General features: G+C 48.2%; 1 non-coding gene across 1 annotated transcript; it reads left to right on the top strand.

Annotated features, from left to right (window-relative positions):
* Window positions 1-5262: 5262 nt before the first annotated feature.
* LOC115522658 lies at window positions 5263-5426 on the top strand. Its single transcript, XR_003971544.1, has one exon. It is a non-coding gene; the product is annotated as a U1 spliceosomal RNA (small nuclear RNA).
* Window positions 5427-6472: the final 1046 nt, after the last annotated feature.

Below are 6472 nucleotides of genomic sequence, written 5' to 3'. Positions count from 1 at the left end.
AAAAATTAAAAAAAAAAAATTTAAAAAAGAAAGGAAGAAAGAAAGTGTGTTTTCCACTTGCCGTGCACCCCCCACAATCTCCATATCACTGGAAAAATACAAACCTTAACAAAAACCTTGCAGACTTCTCAGAGTTCTGTCAGTGTGTAACCTTATGTTGTTCCCTTGTCACCTCATGCTAGGATTACCAGCTGCTGTAAGGCTGTAGTGTCTTCTGCTCAGGCACATCTATCATCAGTAGGTTAAAGAAGACTTCCCAGATCCCAATTTAAAAGATTCTGTTGGTCACAGTCTGTGTAGCCCGGTGACTGGGTATTCTGGAAGTGTCATCAGAGGAAGACTGCCCGTGAGCCTCATTCGGAGGGATCTAACCAAGTGCTCCTGACCACAAATACTGCCACAAAACTGGGAAGCATGGACCCTTGGGTACACATCACACAGCTAAAAAACGTTCCACCTGATACCTGGGCCTGTGTAGATGCTGGAGACTTTCAAATCAAAGTGATGAAAAGAAGCAGTTGCCTTTGAGGTAGACTGCTCCCACCCAAGACAACAGATCAAGATTTCATACTTGAACTAAACGTGAAAACAAGGGAGCAGGACGAAGGGCGTGGAAGGACCTGGAAGGCAACGGGGTGGGAGGGAGGGAAGGGGGCCGGGACGGGGAGGGGGGAAGGGGGAAGGGAGGGGGGAAGGAAGGGGAGGACGGAAGAGGGGAAGGGAGAGGGGTGAGAGGGAAGGGGGAAGGGTAATGTATGGGAATGGGAAAGGGGGAAGGGAAGTGGGGAAGTGAAGGGGAAGGGAAGCGTTGAAGGGGGAAGGGGGAAGTGCAGGGGAAGGGAGGGGGAAGGGAAGAGCGGGAAGGAAGGGGGAAGGGAAGGGGGAAGGGAAGGGGGGGAATTAGGGAAGGGGAATATGAAGGGGGAAGGGAATTTTTCCTTTTCCTTTTTCCTTTCCTTTTTCCTTTCCTTTTTCCTTTCCTTTTTCCTTTCCTTTTTCCTTTCCTTTCCTTTCCTTTCCTTTCCTTTCCTTTCCTTTCCTTTCCTTTCCTCTGGCATTGGCCTGGAAAGATAACACCTTCATCTTTATCCCCCAGACCATTGCTAACGGGGGGGAGGGGGAGGGAACCTCTGGAACTTAGAAAAACCTTTTATTTAAGCCTAGGACAAAATCTCATTCTGCCCCTAGCTTGTCACAAGCAAAATGAGCCATCTCATTGGCCGAATCCCTGTTTACATTGTGAGTTAGAGAGGACCTACCAGGAGGCTTTCATGAGTCAGGATTCACTCTTACTGGCAGATCCCTGCTCCCTGACAAGGGATAAAAATAAATGAGGCTATCTATGATCAGGAACTTCTTAATTCTTAAAGTTATTGCAGAATCTGCTAAAGCAGTAATTGCCCAGCAAAGATCCTTAGACTCTCTGGCCAAAGTTGTTTTTAAAAAAAAAAAAAAAAAAATTAATGTTTATTTATTTTTGAGAGAGACAGAGCGTGAGTGGGGGAGGGACAGAGAGAGGGGGAGAGCCAGAATCTGAAGCAGGCTCCAGGCTCCGAGCTGTCAGCACAGAGCCAGACGCGGGGCTCGACGTGGGGCTCGAACCCCCGGACCGCAAGGTCATGACCTGAGCCGAAGTGGGACGCTCAACCGACTGAGCCACTGGGCCACCCAGCCACCCCCAAAATGGTTCTTGATAATAAAATAGCTCTTGATTATTTTTTAGCGGAGCAAAGAGGTGTCTGTGCTGTGGCCAGCACCACCTGCTACACCTGGATTAACACCTCTGGGGCAGTGAAAACTCAAGATATGTTTTCCTCAACACCCTCCCCTCCGCCTCTTCTTAGCAGAGGTCCTGTGAGCACATGGCAAGAGGGGGCTGCCTATAAGCCATGACAAGAGGCCTCGGAAGGAAGCTGTAGGGGAGGCTAAACTCTTTCCCCTACCCTCTTAAGGCCTCAGGCTGGGCCTCAGCATTAAGTTGACATAAAACAGATTAGCAGGAGAAGAACATAGACATCCTTCCCATGCACATGGGAGCTTTCAAGGAAGAAGAAAGACCCAAAAAGTACTTAGACCTAAGTGGTCATGTACTAGGTGCGGCAAAGAGTAGTAATTATGAAAAGGAACCAAGATATACGAGGAGGCAAAAGACAGATCAGGGTTATTTTAACAAGGTCTGTTTGTATAGATTTCTCTCAGCCTCGACTTCCTAAATCTGGTGACAAGAACCTTTCTCTCCTCCTGGTATAGGGAGGGCATCTTTCCCATGGCAATTTTATCTTCTGCTCTTAGGAAGAGGAAAGGAGGTCAGAGCACTCTTGCATCTATTTTTCAAGCATGCCCTTCGCTGAAAATAATCCTTAAGCCAAAGTGGCCTATTTGGGGGTAGCATATTTGGCCGGATTTGAAACCTACCCTGATGGCACCTGGATCTTGGACTTCCCACCCTCCAGAACTGTGAGAAATAAATTGCTGTTGTTTAAGGCAGTCTGTGGTGTTCTGTTAGAACAGTCTGAGCATGCCAGTATACCCATCCACAATGCCAGGACTTGGTAATTGATAATTTCTCTCGTGTTTGTTCCTGCTTCCAACTTAGGACCAACCAGAGAAAGCCAGGTATGCACCCCCACCAACCTCACAGGATACCTCTAAATTCTAGTCAGCCAGTGTGAAAATTAAGAATGGGAAACCTCACTAGAATGGAGTTGGGAGGCCAGAAGGGGGAGCTATACCACTCAACATGAATTACAGGAAGAATTGCCAATTGTAGACCCCAACAGAAGAATTCTCAACGGGAAAGAGTCATCAATGACAGGCCCCAATAGGAAGAAGAATGTTTATTGCATCTCCTACAAGAAATTGACGACCACCCCCCCTCCCCCCTCCCTCCCCGCCGAGGGAGCCAATGAGAAACAGTCATCACCCTGAACTCTTGCTTTTCTCCGATGGACTTTACTTCAAAACAGCCTCTCTCAACTGCCTCCTTCTCCTCCATCTAGTGATATTCCCCTCCTTTGTTTATTCAGCTTGCCTGTGGCTCTGCCATAGCATGAATGTCCTGGATTGCATTTCTCTGCTGTTCCCAAATAAGCCCATTTTTGCTGGGAAAATAACTTTTCTTTTTAAGGTTAATACCTGCCTACAGCTTACCCATGCCAACGGCCTCCAATGAGGGCACACCTGAAGCCTTCCCATTTTTCTACTGTAAAGTTCTCCCACTCCTCTGCCTTCCTTTCATTTCAGTCTCTGCAAAAACGCAAGCCCTGAATAAATAAGCCTTTGCTCTTCTTGCTTGGCTTTTGCTTTTTAACAGGAGCGTCACTGTAGGGTTGGCAAGGACTCCCTCGTTGACTAACTTAAGTCAGGCTCCTGGGGCCCTCAGTTAGTCCTAGTCCTCAGCCTTCCAAGCCCAGTTCCAGCAAGAATCCCCCCATCCTTGATATCTAAACAAGTTCCTTGTAGCAATTTTCCAGTCACTGACTCCCTCACTCTTTCCTTTGGCTGTAAATCCACGGTTCTCCTTGCCGTCTTTGGGAGTTGCCCTCGGTTTTATATTGAAGTTTGTTTCCCCGACTGCAGTATCTAAAGCCAAATCTCTCCAGGCAATCCCTTACAGGCTGATGCCACGTCTTTCCTCTCAGGCTGTTAGCGAGTCCAAGCTCCTCCTGCTCCCTGTGTGACAGGCAAATGGAGAGGCAAGATGTGGGGACAAAGAAAGCGACTTTATTCAGAAATCCAGCAAACCGAGGAAATGGTGGACTATTCTCCCAAAGAACCATCTCCTCTTGGCATGAAATCCATGTTTCTTTTATGTTGGCAAAAGGGGGAAGTGGGAGGGGGCTGCAGTCAAAAGGTGGCTGACATCTGCAGACATCTGAGGGAGGCCGTGTAGGTTTTTTGTCCTTGGTCAGTTGATCTCTGTGTACAGGAATCTGGTCATGTCGATCCTGTACATCTTAAAACAGAGCATAGTCCTTTCTGTACCTACTTCCTCGTCTCCTCAGGTGAGGTAGATTTCAGGTGCAAAGCAGATTTTGCAAATCTTAGCTGTCACATGCCCAGTGTAGAGCTAAGCAAGCAGATAATTCTAAGCTGTAAGATGCAGCAGCAAGGGAAATAGAAGCAATATGGAGTCGGACATGGTGTTTCTGTTACAAGGCTGGTCAGGTTCTCCGGAAAGTATTTCTTCACTCGCACCTGGACAGCGCGTCTGGCTGCCAGGATTCAGGGAATGGGGTCTGGATCAAACTTGATTCACATTCAGTTGCGACACTGTCACCTAATCCCTGTTGCCATGTCCTTCAGTGGCCTCAGTGGCCACAGAGCCCTTGCTTTACCGTTTCCAGAGGAGAACTTTTCAGTAAATGTTTTGTGATTTGAGCAACAGAATAGAATCTACTTTTAACGTTCACATAGCCTTGAAGCTGGGTTTCCAGCCTGGAACACCAATAGGGGTAAAAACAGAAGGGTTGGTTTGCAGTCACCTGGCTGTTGTGTCTAGTTTCATAAATTCAGTTTCTTTCGATACCGGATAGCTTCAAAAATTTTTTGAAATGCATCGCAGAGGTAACTCACCGAACTTGAAAGGAACCCTTTCCTTTGTAGTCCTAAATGTGGCGCTCTACACATTGAAAGGTAATTTTTTTTAATGTTTATTTACTTTGAGAGAGAGAGAGCGCGAGAGAGCGCGAGCGCGCACACATGTGCGCTTGTGAGTAGGGGAGGGGCAGAGAGAGACGAAGCGAGAGAACCCAAACCAAGAATCAGACCCTAAGGGGACTGAGCCACTCAGGCGCTGCAAAAGGCCTTATTTATTTAAAGAAAGGTACACAGGCGCCAGCAGCCTCCCAGACAGGTTCCCCGCCGGCCGGAGGTTCAGAACTCACACCCTCTGCCCCAGCAGGCGGGCACTTGGAGGAAAAGAGGGACAAGCCAATTTCCCCCTCCTGAGGGTTGGCTGGCTATATTGAGGAGGGGGCAAGGGCGAGGCATGGGCTGGAGGGAAGGCGCGTTCCCGTGACGTCACGGATAGGGCGTGTGCTATGTAAATAGGGGAGCGCAGGGGCTGTTGTTTCGGTAACTACCGCTTAAATAGCGTATGATCTCGCGTGCTGTGGGAGCCATTCCAGGACTGTTGGTTGCAAGTGCGTGTGCTGCGTGTGGCAAAGTCTTAGGGAGGCTCGGGGGTGTGCGGACGGAAGTGACCGTGTGTAGAGAGTGTCAGGTGTGAGAGGGTGTAGTGGGGCGGAGGAGGCGGAAGTCATACTTACCTGGCAGGGGAGATACCATGATCAGGAAGGTGGTTTTCCCAGGGCGAGGCCTATCCATTGCACTCGGGATGTGCTGACCCCTGCGATTTCCCCAAATGTGGGAAACTCGACTGCATAATTTGTGGTAGTGGGGGACTGCGTTCGCGCTCTCCCCTGAACCTTCGTCGTGGTAAAGACAGAAGAGAAGGTGCTATTCTGCGTGGTGGTGTCTTGGTTTAACCAAGCTGGTTTTGTTCCATCCGGTTCTATGCGTTGCCACGGCCCTTTGAAAACTTCTTACCTTTTTGAGTTTTGCCTTTGTTTCACCTTGTGGGTTTCCGTATTGGTGTTTTTGGGCATGGAAGTTCTGTAGTCCTGCGTGTATATTCAGGCCAAACGTGGGTTTGTTATGAATATAACACGTGTGAGGACACCGTAGTGCACGCAGTTCGCATGAACGGGTGTGTTTTTTCGTAGGTGCTTTCTTTAGTGTACAGGCTTAAAGGAACTCTTTGTGGGTGGTTCGTGCTGGGTAGGCTAAGGCCATGGTGCACACACTTCCAAAAGCTAGGGAGAAACTGCCTGTACCGTGATCCAGATTCGTTTCCGTTCGTAACATGTTTGGGCTTACGCGAGGAAGCAGCTCTGAATTTTACACATGTTATATTCCCTGCAAATCAGAACCGCAGTCAGACCTGAATCTTGGCCGGAAGCCTTGTGATCCAACCAGAAACCTACACTAGAGAGTCTTGGGAGTCAAAGGTGACCAGTTTCTCCTCTTGTGAGAGGCTGCAACTAGGCTGCCTTGCCGCGTCCTACTCTTTAAATACCTAACCTTGCCTAAGACTTCATTTTTTAAGCGTTAGTTTCCCTGTTTGGTGTCTGTCTTGCTTTTTACGCCTTAAAGCCGTTACTAGCAGTGCTCGCTTCGGCAGCACATATACTAAAGCCGTTACTAGCCAATTCCAAAGACACCACCCACTCATCCTTCCCACCCCAAAGCAGCTTTTTCTATTTCTGGCTTTGGTTTTCCCTTCCTTCCATCTCTTCTCTCAGGCTCTTTCTTGATACCTTTTATAGACACGAAAACACTAGCTCTCTCTCAGCCTCCAGTTTGCACCTGACACTCTTCAGTAGTGTGGCAAATTAGGAAGCTTCCTTAATAAGAGGGCAGCAACAATTGCAAGTAACTTTTTTTTTTTTTTTTTTTTTTAAGCTCTCAA

Source organism: Lynx canadensis, chromosome C1 (genome assembly GCF_007474595.2).
Source record: "Lynx canadensis isolate LIC74 chromosome C1, mLynCan4.pri.v2, whole genome shotgun sequence".
Taxonomy (NCBI): Eukaryota; Metazoa; Chordata; class Mammalia; order Carnivora; family Felidae; genus Lynx; species Lynx canadensis.
The sequence above is the reverse complement of the archived record's forward strand: the minus strand, read 5'-3'. Positions and strand labels throughout refer to the sequence as shown.